At 43.1% G+C, this 14,534-nt stretch overlaps 1 protein-coding gene across 1 annotated transcript in view; it reads left to right on the forward strand.

Moving 5' to 3' along the window:
* CCDC85C (coiled-coil domain containing 85C) overlaps positions 1 to 14,534 on the forward strand; it is a 110,875-nt gene that overhangs the window by 1,855 nt on the left and 94,486 nt on the right. The window lies entirely within an intron of this gene.

Here is a 14,534-nt window from a genome sequence, read left to right on the forward strand (position 1 = left end):
TTGTTTGTTTGCTAGTTTGATAAGATTGATAAAGATGGGATGAGATTTTGGAAGCATCAGATGAAAGTGCAGGTCTGTCCCACAGAGCATCACCTGTTAACTCCACAGCCTCTCAGGGCAGGCTGGCTGTGAAGTGCTCGGCAGTTTTGGAGAGGTGTAACTCTGCTTTCCCCTGTGCCTGCTTCAGAAAGAGGAGTTTTGTTTGTAGAGAAGAGATTGCTCTCGAAGGGACGCTGTACTCACAATTTTGTTCAGGCTAGTCATTGAAGTTAGAAACAAGCTCCACAATGAAATCGTGTCAAGCCTCCTCTGGCAGTTCATATTCAAGCAAAGTTTCTCCTGTTGTCTAATAGTGATCAGGCATTAAAATAATATTGGAATGTCTTTGAAATTGAGATTCTTTTTATTTTTTGAAACCAACAAGGCAAAATACATGACATCTAGGAGGACTAGTGTGGTCAAGAGGTTCAGTAGGAATCAAACCAGGCATCAGTCTAAAAAATTCTTGTATATAAGACTGCTTTTAATGTTCTGAATCCTCTTTTCCGACCATGGAGGACTATTTTCTGGTTGGGGTGCCCTTTTGCCTCCTCTAAGCTCATGCAGGGGGATGGAGCCTCAGAGGTTGGCTCTGGTTGATGTCAGCAGTGGATGTGTTTACCAGATAACCATCCTTTCACCTCCAAGAGCTTTTGGTGGTCCTTTTTTGGTGATTTGTGGCAAGTCTTTATGTCCCAAGAGACCCGAGGGCATGGAGGATTGATCAACTCATTTCACAAGTGTTCATCCATGAATGTGCTGTTTGCACTCCTGCTGCCTCAGCTGTGTCTCAACTCACAGCTGTAGATCTTCTGGCCACCTTGCCCTGTAGTCAGGGATTGCTGGTTTCAAGGGTGATCCAGTCACCAGATGGTGCAGGGTACAGCAAACATCTTTAAATGTTTGGTGTGGAATTTTTTAATCTCTCTCTTCTAGAGCTGTGTAAATCAGAAGTATCTGGTTTGTAAATCTGCAGATAGCTTCTGCTCTTGACGTGACTTGACTTTATTTTCATAAAGCATTGCTCTCCAGGGAGGCTTGTAGAGCACATGACAGGTATTGAATGTGCTACTACTGTTTTGGGACAAGAGAGCTTTGCAGCTCTGGTTTGTGAACCTTAGACCATGTCTCTTAGCTATCGGTAGCTGAATAGGACAAAGCCAATTGAATTCATGTGTTAACTCCGGGCTCTTGTGTATACAAGACATCACCAGTACTTTAGAGCTGTCCCTTAAATCCGGCGTGAAGGCACAGTGGGATGCTTCACCTGGGATTCAAAGTCGTGCCTGTCTGCACAAAGAGGAAAGCCTCTGCCTGCAGAGCTCTGTCCTCACCACCCTCCTCAAACGCTGTGTGTGAGACTGTGCCCAGCAGCGTCTTTTGGAGGGGACTGAGAGTGTCATCTCCTACCCTGGACTGAGAGTGTCATCTCCTACCCTATGGAGGGTAAGAGTAGGGAAGGGCGGCAGAGCATCTGCACACACGCGTGTGCCCATGCGTGCCTTTGCACCCCTGCTCGTTTCCTGGATCTGAAGGAGTATGGGCTCGAGCGTTTCAGACATGACCTTTATGTTTTAGTGACTTCTGGTTCTGGGGTGCCCGTGGAAGGTGGTCTCTGTGGGAAGTACTGAAGCTCTTTCCTGTGAACCTGTACGGCTTCATTTCTGAGGGTGCAACGGATATGATCAGCGCTTTTAAAAGCTAATAATCTTTGTAAAGATGTGGACAAGCCTGATCTCTCCACTTAGGTAGTGAAGCTGTAAAATGACTTGAATAGTTGTCATTCTCAGATAGCATCGGTATTCAGCAAGGCCATTTCCCCGACTGTGCCTTTGGAAATGCCTCTCAATACATATGCAAATACAGCCCTTATCAGGCCCCTTTTCTGACTGACAGCAAGAAGTCTGGGAGGGGTGTTTGCCTGGGATCAAGCAACAATTCTGTTAAGCCTGTGACTGTGTAGAGGAGCAGGGCAGGAGCAGGTGAACATGAAAAACCACTCCAGTGAGTCAGGTGGGTGGTGGAGCTGTCACGGAACAGCCCCGCAGTGAGCATCCTTTCGTGTCTCCTGCTCCTGTCCCTGCCTTCTGTGTGCAGCAGAGATCTCAGCCTTTTTGTACTCTTTTCTGGGTGAGATTTTTTCCTCAGGGATAAAACAGGAGGAAGGCAGAGGAAAGAGTGTGTGTGGCCTTTCAATTTTTTGGTTGTTAACTTGAGTCTGGTTTGCTGTTGTCTCACATCTTTAAAGCACTGGAGAACTAACCAGTGGGTAAAACACATGCTGCCCAGCCAGCTCAGCTAACACTGAAATGAACAGCTCGGTGTGCTTTCTTACGGAGAGGAGGTGGCTGAAAGGGATGCAGTGCAGAATTTAGCATCTGTAATAAGAGCATAGCAGAAGCCTTGGACAGCTGGTGGGAGCAAGGTTGCTACTTGTGAGCTGCTTGCTAGAGTATTTTTGCTTATGGAAAAGCTGGAAAGTCCTGTAATTGGAAGCTGGAAAGTGCAGAACTGTACTGCCTCTGCTAGTGGTATCCACTGAGCTTCACTTGTTAAGTGCTTCTCCAAAAGAGTCAGGATGGTGGCTGTTAAAACACTTGTGGAAAGGTAGCTTTTCAGTAGAATCTTAGCGAGCAAAGGTGGGTTAAATGTTGTGCATTTTCTCTTCAGTGATTTTGGAAGTGAGTTGTTGAACCAGGGCTTGATTTATTGGCCCCAGTGGCCCACCTCAGTGTGAGGTGATGAACTCTAGATTTGTAAGGTGAATTCAGAATAAATGGTGTAAGTGTAAAAAACAACCCCAACCCAACTGGGGTCTACCTTTGCTTCACTTTTCTGAAGTCTATTTACTCATGTAATTTGTATTTTGGAAACTGATGATTAATTATTCACTTATGGAAGATAAGATTATAAGTATAACATAGTGTGAAAATGGCTAAATTAGATGACACATGTAGTCCTGCTTGTTCTGAAAGTAAGAGGTATGACCATTCTGTGCCTGCTCTACGACCTGGAGGAGGGGCACCACAAAGCTGTGTGATGGGAACTGGCCAGTTGCCTCTGTATTAATGTGTCACAGTTCCAAACCTACCCAGATCTGGAACAGGAATCGAGGCACAGTCTCTGTGTGTGTTTGTGAGTGCTTTGGCTTTACTTTCTATGCATGATGTGGATCTCTGTGCACATACAGACTTTCTGCCCATCCAGCTTTGGTCAACCCTGTTGAAGTGGCTGCTTGGCTCCTGACGGAATTAGGTTTAAAAACAGAGAATTAAAAAAAAAAAAAAAGCAGCAGGCACATTTGGTGATATTGATATTAACATGACCTGGGGGAAGAAAAAACCCTCAGGTACCACAGGATATGCCCCTAGAGTGTGAGGTGTGTGGGAACATTGGGAGGAGTGACTCAAAACTCCCTGGGGCCAGGGCAAGGGCTTCCACTGGTTTTAGCCTTATCTAGTTCTGACTGGGACAACTGTTCATCCATCTGCAAGCCTGGAGGCATAGAGACTCAAGTAGCAATGTGCCTGGGACAAAATCCTGTGCATACAGGCAAAGCTTTCAGGCTTTATTTTTATTTCACACCCATCAACTGAAGTTGTCATTCGAACTTCACCTTCCACTGAAGCTGTTTATTCTAGCTTCCCAAAATGGACTAGGTGGTTTCCAGCGTCTCTGACTTTTTTCCAGTTGTGTGAAATGTTAATGCTTTTTCTTACCTTTTTTTTTTTATGTTTTGTTTTTATAATTATTGAAAACATCAACAATTAAGAAGTGGTCAGAGAGGCCCAGAAAGAAGTTGTGGATACAGCAGAGAGCCTGTAGTAGCAGAGATTAATCTATGGTCTCTTGTTGCTGTTTTCTCCAATGAAAGAAGAATGGTCTCTCTGGGTGAGGGGGTGGGAAGATCTCTAGTTCTATTGATTCCCACTTGTAGATGTCCACATATTTACCTAGAGGGTACAATATATTGCAGTAAAGATGGTGGCAGAGAGAAATGGCCGTTCCCTGTGGGTTGGTATTGATTGGTAATGCAGCTATCCTGTACTTACTTCTCTCCTTTGCATGCCCTTTAGGCCAAAATAATTGTTTAATTAGTGTATTAATAATCAATATACTTATTATTTATTATGGCATATTAATGAAGCCTTTGAGATAAGAGCATGCAGGGGCAGGAGCAAAAGATGAGGTTTATCCTATTTAATTTGAGATAGCTGCAATATAGATATTAACATTTGCATTCCCTTGGGCTTCCTTTATCGGCCATGTGGAGAAAGGCACTTTGGTGTCATGATTTATGTGAACTATGTCTACATCAAAGAGAGAACAATTGCATGCTGGTTGTGCTCTTTCTGCTGATGAGGAGGAAGCCTGGTCAGCTCTTTCATATGCAGCCATCTAAAGCCATCTAAAGATCAGCTATGTTCCAGGTGTTGAGGTGACCACTGTCCACTATTTCAGTGCACCTGCCCTAGCTCTGCTGAAAGAGAGGAAACTGCCTTTCTCAGCAGCACTCAGATGTCACCCCTTTATAGTCCCCACACTGCATGGGCAGCCCAGAGAAAGTCCTGGTCTCTGTGCTGGAGACCTCTCAGAGCTCTGTGGTTCCTGCCAAGCTTAAGCACAGGTTTGGTTACTTGACCAATTATTTTCTTTCTTATATCAAGAGCACTTTTCATCCTATGAAAATGGCTTTTATTTTCTTTTTTTAATACTGCTGTTTTGAACATGTTGGTATTTTTGGTGCTGTAGGCTGTTACATACAGACTCCTTGTGATTTAGACAGGAAATCTTCTCTGGGGTGGTACCCTCAATAGATATAAGACTGCTGGAGAAATACCTGTTTCCATCTCTGCTGTAAGTTCAGTGAGTTCAGCTAATTGGCTTATCAGTGCTGAGGTCTCAGGCATGAAGGGTGCAGCTTGAGTTTCCTGTAGCCAGTTTCATCGGCCACTCATTTGAAGGACTTCCATCGAGTGCTTCATTTGAGGTATTTTTGTCATTGCCCACTCCTGCCTTCTTGCTGGGGTACTGCCTGTGTGCCAGGCTCCATGGCTCCTAAACTTCAGGGTAGCTGGTGTCCCTGAAAACAAGGCTCAGGATGCTTAAATTAAAATTGGGCCATATCTGGAAATATATTCTCCATGGTAATGTGTTCTAATTTTGTTTTCCTCTTTCAATATTCTATAGAGATACCTTATTCTCAGCTTGTTTTTTCCTGTTGAAGGAAGAAAACTTGTATCGATTAAAAGACAATTTTCTATGGGCCTTTGATGGAATTATCCACTTACTCTCGTCGAAAGCAATCAGAATAAGGAAAGTAAACTGCGTTGGTTACATGTAAACGATTTGGTTCTCTGGAGACATTTCATCAAATAAAGCTGAGGATCGAATTAAATGGTGATCTAATAAAGTGGCCGGCATGGGAACCCAAAATGCAGCCCTGGCAGGTGTTACACTTGATGTCTGTGCAGAGATGAGGGGCATGAATACCAACACTGACAGAACCATTGCATCTGAAAGCTGAAGGGTTAATACTTTGTGGGTACAAGGGTGACTGCATCCTTGTGACCTTGGAGCACTGGAGGCTGACCCTGGGAGGCATTGGGCTTCTTATCTGCCCCACAGTGTGGCTGTGGCCTTGCTTGCATCTCACAGACATATCCATGGCAGGGTCTGCTGACGTTGTCCCTCCAGGCTGGCCTTGCAGTGTCCTTCTGAAGTGAGGCTGCCTGTTGGAGATGCTCTGGGATCAAGCGATGGACAATGGCTGATGGTAGGTGAGATGGAGTTGAGGTGTTGAACTGGCAAAAATGTCTGGTATACGTCAGGTGTGGACTGCGGCAAATGAAAAATATCTAAACCCATTTAAAATACATCTAAAATGCTTGAACCCAGAAGGCTGATGTTCTTTCCATGCTCACACGCAGGCCTTAGTGCATCCCACTGCAAAACACACAACACTGCTCGCCTGGAACAGGGAAGGTTTGGGGACTGCACATCCAGTTTTCCTGCGAATTAGCTGCAACTGGCTGGGTTTGCTTCTGCATTCTGTATTTTTAACCTGACTTTTTGTCTGCCAGCCAGAATTCATCCTGCCCTGTCGCCAAATGTCATCATCCCCTTGTGGTTAACTTGCTGCAATTCATGAAACACTTGGCTGCCATAAATAGTTATGTGCAGAGGTTCCTCTGCACGCGGAGCAGGCAGAAATGCACAGGCAGTGCTGCTAGGCACTCGCACACGAACATGTCCACCAAGAGAAAGTTGACCCACTTCTGCAAATAGATAACTCCTGGCAGAAAAAGTAACACTGTCTCACAGAATCTATCTTCCCCTTGCCTACTGAATTGTGAAGCAAAAAGCAAGCCAGCTCCATCTTCTGAATTAGCAGTGATGTGAGCACAGTACTCCCCATTGAAACCAGAGTGTGTAAATCAGCCCTTGATCTGAGGAGGGCTTAAAATGGCCACAATTTGGTCGTGATTTTTTCCCCCAATATAATGAAAGCTTTTGTTAGTGAATGAGGTGCATGGAGTTCAGGACTCAGCTGCTCTTAGGCATTAGGAAACATTTATCACCATGGCAATTGAAGGCTGCTGTACAGGTTATTTTGAACATTTTTCTGGTGACTCATGTCTGGGTCAAGACCATTTATGCCAGGTTACTTTAGCCCCCATACATACAGGTATATATATTCTTCCTTCCCTTAAATTAAATTGTTTCTTGCCTTGCTGTTTTGCCCCTCTCAGGAAGTTCATTGCTTGCTCTGAGTTCTGTCTCCAAGGTGGTGGAGTGTTCACCTTGCTCAGAGACTCTCCTGTAAAGGGTCTTTGTGACCTAAAGTCCTTGTGAAGTAGATTACAGGTTAGTTTCGACCGGGTTTGAGAGTTCACGGATCTTGCGGTGAGATTGAAGCAATCCTAAATCTGATGTGAGTTATCTCATTGTCTGCTTGGGATCTCCTAGGGGCTTGTAGGACGGGATGTCTCCTGTTTGCCTGGGGTGGCTGTGGTGGGAGGGCTGTCTGTAGTAGAGGGAGCACCGTCAGTGAGTGTCAGGCTTATGGCATCAGGGCTTTGGCCAGCTGCAAACTGCAGTCACAGGGTGACACGCTAGCTGTCTTCTGTGGTTGTGTCAATGCCGGCTTGCTGGCAGAATTAGTTCAATCAAAGCTGGAGTGCTCTGAAAAGCCCTTCAGACTTTGCTCCATCCCCCCAGCTCTGTGCAGTGACACTCAGGACCGCATGCTGCTCCCTTTTCCCCCGTTTCATCCCAAACTCCTCTGCTGCTGGGGTTTCATTCATGTACAGGAAGATCAGTGGCATTTGAATGTCTGTGGGAGATGAGAGATGAAGTGTGTGGAGCAAATGGATGGAGTAGGGCTCAGGCTAGGAAGCAAGAGGAGATACTTAGCTGCTCTTTCAAACCACCTCCAGGGCAGTAAGATGCTCCAGGGATGCCTGTTCCTGGGGGTTTGGCAGCTGTGTCTGACCTGTCCCTGCATTCCCAGGAGAATGAGAACCCCCAGGTGAGGCAGGGAAATCTGCAGAGCAGCTCTCTGTCCTTATGCTGCAGAAGACCCATGAAGAGAAAAGGAGCAGGCAAAAGGACTACTCAAAGTAGAGTAGCAAAACCAAACCGTTGTTTTAGAAAAGAAAAAAAGACTTTTAGCATTTCCAGTCCCCAAAGCTTAATATTTCTCTGGAAATAGCAGGAGGAGGCTTGCTGTCAGTCTCTGATCTGGTGGGGCTGGCTAGAGTTTGGTTGTTCATCGCCCCATCTTCCATCTTGGGTCATCTGAAGACAGGTTGCTGTGCATCACAAATGCAAAATTCCTGGTTTCTGACTTTTGATTAAGTGCTAAGCAGTCTCTGGAGGCCTGGCATCTCTTTCAGCTGCAGGTTTTTACTTGCTGAGGTACATTTATTTCACTCTATGACACTTATTGATAATGCCTTGTCTTATAAATGCCAATTCTGTGCCGCTGTGCTCCTGGCTGTGACTTTGCATCAGGCTGTGGACTGTTCAGTGGTGTGGTGCATCTCAGTGACCAGTGAAGTTACTGTGGGACACTGCAGACTAGAATGAAACTGAGACTTGGACTCCTTACACTTCTTTGGTATTTTTTTCAAAGGAAATCCAGAGTATCTTTAATCTCCAACAAGGAGTCAATGTTCTGCTTGATTTTTGTGTTGCCAGAGGATTACTGCTGGTTATATACATGCAGGAATTTACCATTTTCATGTTGATGTTTTTGCTATTCCCCTCCATTTTTCTTTTCAGTAGGATATAATAGAATAGGTTCCAAGACAATCTGTGTAAAAATCTACTGTTTTACGCCAGAGTAACGTCATCAGATGCTAACAGAGCATCAGTAATTAAAAAGAAGTCATTTTGGTTGATGCTGAATCTTTTCCAGCTCCTAACAAAGGTGTTAAGAAAATCTTATTTTTATGTACAATCTTAAAGAACTATTGTGATGCACAGTATTCTTTTGTCTTCTTGGTTTCCTTTTCTTATCTCCCTTACTGGGATTTGCAGTCTCATATTTATCTATTTCCCAGCAGCTGAATATAACTTTGATCTATGCTTTGGATCTACGGAGCTTTTAATCCCTTTCCACTGAGTTAAAAGCTTGTTTGCTGTTGAATGTGATACATAGTTATAGGTTATATGATCTTCACCGGAGGCTCATGCATCGCACAGGGATGGCACATTGTGAAAAACTCTGATAAAATGTTCCCTTGTTCATTTTCCTGATGCAGCTGAAACCCAGCGTGGGAATGAGTTGTTCACTCTTGGTCAAACTGCTGGTACACCTGTCCTTTGCTGTTATGAATACCTCCGCACTCTCTTGCTTTATTTCAATTATTCATTCATTTCTCTGTGATGTTTATTTTTGAGGCTACAAACCAGTTCAGTATTTTAGTCAGTGCAGCAGCCTTTCCATCTTCCAGTTCTGATAACACTTAGAGTGTTTTCCTTTCTCATCCTTTTAGCACCTTTTAAAAATAGGGATCCATTTTTAAAGCCTGTGTGTTTATTCCTCTTTCATGTCCTGAAACATGATAATATATGCCTTGTTTGTGGAGATCTTCTCTTCTGGAGTGGCTGCAGTTTCCACCTCAGGAACAATAATGATTTCTGCAACTCTGTCCTCCAGGCCATGTGGATGTAGCTGCACGTGTGTGACTCTATTCAACCATCTTCTGAAAGTTGTTCTTCTCGAGTTTTTGGAGTAGCTTTTTCCTTCTTAAATTCTGAGCAGCTTATTTGGAAGTATCCCATGCTTGTCTCCCAACCTCTTGAAAGAAAATGTAGTCCTGTTTTTATGATGTCATTTAAGACTGTATGGCTTTAGATGTAAGCCTTAAAATAACAAAAGGATGGATGGTTCTGCAAGTTACAGCACTGAACTGGGATTCAGATTTGAAATGCTTTCCTCACTGTTACATAGCTTTCTGATGTAGACTTACCTAAATTATGTGATTTGTGGTTCTCCCTTTATACAACCAGGATAATGTATTTCCTTTGTCTTCTCTAAGTTTTTTGTGGTTTGTTAGGTCATTTATAACGTGCTCATACAGTGCTCAACAGAATTAGACCCTTACCTCAAGTGGGGCCTCTGACCATTGCTATGATACCAGTGATAACAAACAGGTTTTGAGTTATACTGAAGTAGCAAGGGAGGAGAAGTCTTTACAGCAACTCCACACACTTCTAATTCCCAGTTTTGGAGTTGCTTCAAATCCTGTTTCAGCTTTACTGGGGTAAAAGCACTTTACATATTGGGTTGCTTCCCTCTATATTGTATATACTTCTTGGAACCACAGGATGATGAAGTGTGGTCAGTCTCCAGCCAACTGTAAAATCCAGAAACTTGTCAAATAATAGTGCTCCCAAATGAGAACACAACCAAAATTAGATAAAAAGCAGTGTTTGCCTCTCCACAAACACAGACAAGTGCAGAAAGATGCTTCTGCTGTCACGGCAACAGGTTACCTTGATATCTTTCAGAGAGTGGGCAGAGCATTTGCTATTTCAGCTCATCCCATCTATGTTGCCCAGTTGAATATCATGTTATATATGTGGATTTAAAATGCAGTTTATCTCTCAGCCTACTGCAGTTTTGGCTGAGGTGAAGAATCACAGCTGTGAAGCAGAAGGGTCCTTTGTGTCACGTTGCTCCCCATGTCACTGCAAAGCAGCAGTGTCTTTGCTGTAATTGCTGAGGGCACCCTTCCTCTTTCAAGTTAAAGTCCTACCTGATCCCTTGACTGCTTTATTTCTGACGCTGGTAGTTTGGTAACTCCTAACAAGTCCTGACTGAAAAGTCATCAAAGTCGCTCTTGGGTGTGAGCTCAGAGTTTCTTAACCACATGGGCTTTTATTTCCATTTGCGTGGTGGAATTGGGAGGGAGGATCTTTTTGTCAGCGTATCACTGGCATGTTAGGAGGGTGACAAGACCGCAGTAACTCTTCCTAGGCAATTATGTATGAAAGGTTGTCAGTATGAGTAGTATGGGAAGTTAAAAGCCTTAATTTTCATTTGGAATTGAAGCCCTAATGACTTTCCACTCCCACAGCTCTTAAAGACCATGTTTCAGCTTCAAGTTGACCAAGAAAAAAAGGGGAGGGGACCCTCTTTTATTTCAGACTTTTTTGTGCAAAATTTTTGTGAAAAAACAGATTTATGAGTCACTGTTCTTTGTATAAAAGATAATTACTGGAGTATGAACCTCAGAAAAGTGAGAAAATTTTATGACTTTTCTGCTAGCCACACAAAGTGAGCTTTTGCTTTCTCTTTTCAATTAGTTAAACAACATCTCAGTTTGAAAGGACTAATTTTATTCCTGTTTGTTGTTTGTCTTATACACTAAATATTTTCTCTATGTAAAGCTAAACAGCAGAGAGGGGAAGAGAAAGGATCATCCCAAATGAATGCTCTCTAATTATTCAAAATGATGGGTGTAGATCCTATGGGGTTAAGTGAATTGTTGTATTGAGTCACATCCCTCACTTGCAGCGTGGTAAGGAAGAGAAACTGGATCACATAAATCCTTTTGTTAACCCTAGGAACATAATTAAGTTCCTCTGGAAATTTGTTCTTTAAAAACACAGCCCTCTAAACATCAATGTTGTTTAATCTGTGCTTAAATGTAAAGCTGTGTTTTTATCCACTTCTGTCTGTTTTGTTGTTGTTTTTTTTTTTTTCCAAGAAAATAGGGAGCATTTTGTAACTCATTAGCTTCTGCTGCCTAACGCAAGTGAGAGCCGAGGGCAGGAGTGTTGGTAGAGGTACCAGGTGCAGGTCACAGACTTGCTTTGGCTCTGGAGCAGCAGGTCAAGAGCTTGCACGATGGCAAGTGATCCAGAGTATCTTTGTCGTTGTGGGTCCACCTGGGATACTGAAGGCATCTTCTTCAAAGCAAAGGTGCTCAGCATTTTCAGAGTATTAAGGATTCTGAGAGTGATTCAGGCTTCGCTCTTGGAAGAGACTGAAGTGACTAGCTAATTTTCTTGGCCATGGGGCTGTGTTCTTGAGAAAGCATCGCTCCAGAGCTGTAAATGCCCTCTGTCCATAACAGCATAGGTCCAACAAGTTTTCTGATCCCACAGCTGTGGAGGCAAGTCTGCTCAGAGACCTGGAAGATGAGGAATGGATCACGTTAGCAGCAGCTGATAGTGTTGTTGGAAAGGCCTCTATTTTTTTTTTCTGCTTGTTACAGCATCTGGGCCAGGCTGGACAGGGAAGCTTTCTGATGGAAGATCTGCTGTCCTGTCCTTCATTCTGCCTTATTTGGATAAAAATTACAGAACTGTCTTTTTTTAGTTCGCTTTTCTTTGGCGGTTCAAAGTGAAGCAAACACAGTATTTTTGGGAAAGCCTTGGAACTGCCCTTGTAAAAGGAATGTTGTCTAAAGGGTAAAACTCCCTGAATGTGTTTTGTTCAAGGATGGTGTGATATTTGAATTTGATCTTTTTTTTTTAAAGAAGAGATTTAGTATCTGGATATAAACCAAAACTGTGTCATGCACAAAGGGACAGATTTCTTCTGTTGAAACATCTGTAGAGCTGGAGGGAAGGGCTGGGCAGCATGGCGCATGTGTGGAGAAGATGTTCTCAGTGTGTGAGGAGTGGGCAGCAAGAATTGCCTGTCTAGCTCAAGATGGGGTTGGAGACCAGTACAAAGGGATGTGGCAGCAGCCAAAGGAGGAGATGGAGTAAATCACTGCAAAGATGTGGTTTGGGAACTAGCTGTTATTTTTAACAGCTGATTTCGTTGAACTGGAATGAACTCCCTCCAGCTCAGCATTGATGATGGTGCCTGGAGCTATAAAGATTGTATTTTGATCAGCAAGTCAAAAGCAAGTGTACCACTAGTTATGAATACGTTTTCAGAATTACAAGCAAAGGAGATCTCAGAATAATAATGGGCAGAAAAAGTTGCCTGAAGGAAGCAGTTTCCGTGATAAATGCTGGGAGAGGTGTAGACCTGAACTTTGCACTCCTTCCCATATCAGCTTTTTAAAAATGTGCAAACAGATCTGGAAGCTGAGTTTTGAACCTGTTAAAATCCTGGCTAGACGTAATGCAATATGGCAGGAAAACCAATAATGTTGAGGTTTTGAAAATACGAATGGTTCAGTTGTAGATGTGTAATGTGAGGAAAAAAAGGGCATGTGTGTCCTGTGCTGTATATCGTTGACCCAGTTGGTTATTCAATGATGAATTCTGATCTGTATGTTTCAAATGACAGATCTGGGTTCTGAAGTGCTGATGATTAGATTAAGACAGTGTAGTAAACCTTAATGGTGCATGAAGAGCTACTGCTGGATTTGCAGTAATACGTACTTTTCTGCCTTAGAACAGCATGAATAATACTTTATGGTTGTATAACTCCTTCCAGACAAGGAGTCTAGGAGTGCTTTGTAAACGCTAATGAGTTTGGCCTCATAGCATATTTATAAGCCTGAGAAGTAGCATTATTCCCCTTTTTTATAGTTTGGATGTTGACTAGCCTAAGTATGCAAAGAGCAGGCAGCAGAGCTTTCATCTGCCGACCCTCAGTCCTGGCCCTTATCTGCAGGACTCTGTAGGCTTCCTAAGTGTGTCTGAGGCATGCTCAGAAATTTACTGCAGATTCGTTCCAGAAAAAGAGTTGGGTTTTTTTGCAAACCTCTGGGTGTCCTTTGTAAAGCGTAAAGCATTGTAATTATTTGATGATAATTTCTTGCTTGCCTTTTTGTTCTACAGCAGCAGAGATTGAAACTAATCCTCTGCTGGAATGAAATCAGATTGGGCATTATGAATATTGTTTCCTTGCCCAGAACAAAGAGACTTAGTTAATGTGAATGCAAACTTCTGTTATCTTTGCATGGGACTTGCAGGTGGGTAAGGAATGTGAGGTCAGCAGGATTGGGAGCAGATAATTGCCTATGTCAAAGGGCAGTGAGAGTGATGCCTGTGAAAAACGCCTTGCAAAGTAGGTGGGATCAGACACTGCAATGGGCACACACAGATTTTTCTTTAGCAGCTTCTTCAGATCTTCATCCCAGAATGTCTGCATTATTTCTACAGATTTACGTAGTAGGATATTCTGCAACACGAGCATCATGTGGATTGTAGATACATTTTATAAATATTTTTTGTGTGAATTTGGTGTTTGGTGACACATGCTGTAAAGACAGTTCTAGAGGGATAAGTCTCTCTTTAGCTGTAGGATAAGCATATGCAAGCAGACATTTCACATACTGCTTTCACATCCCTAACCTGAAAACTGCTTCCAAATCTCAGTGCTTTTTTATGGACTGGAGACCAGTGAGGATCCAAAAAAAAGTCTGTAAAGTTTTAGATGTAGAGGTGGTGATCTTCACAATGTGGTTGTTATAATTAGCAGCATTTCTGGTCTGATAGAATCATAGAATAGTCTGGGTTGGAAGGTCTAAAAGTTATCTAGTCCAACCCCCTGCGATGAGCAGGAATAACTTCAACCAGATCATGTTGCTCAAAGCTCCATCCAAACTGATCTTGAGTGTTTCTAGGTCTGGGGCATCCACCTCCTCTCTGGGCAACCTGTGTTTTACCACCCCCATTGTAAAAAATGTCTTCCTTAGATCTAATCTAAACCTACCCTCTTTTAGTTTTAAACCATTACCGTTATCCCTTATTGTATTAAAACAGGCCCTAATAAAATTTTTTCCCCATCTATCTTATAACCCCCTTTAAGTACTAAAAGGCTGCAATGAGGTCTCCCAGGAACCTTCTCTTCTCCAGGCTAAACAACTCCAACTCTTTCAACTTTTCCTCTTGGAGAGATGTTTTAGCCCTCTCTTCTGGACCTGCTTCAGCAGGTCCATGTCTTTCTTTTATGAATTTGTGTTCAGCATGTTGCTGCACTTCAGACCTGTGTATCACTGAATCAAGTGCCATCACAGCAGTTGCCCATTCCATATGATTTGGCTGTGATTTTCTTCTGATTCTGATACGTT

Source organism: Lichenostomus cassidix, chromosome 5, assembly GCF_008360975.1.
Source record: "Lichenostomus cassidix isolate B80296 chromosome 5, HeHo_3.0, whole genome shotgun sequence".
In the NCBI taxonomy this organism is placed as follows: domain Eukaryota; kingdom Metazoa; phylum Chordata; class Aves; order Passeriformes; family Meliphagidae; genus Lichenostomus; species Lichenostomus cassidix.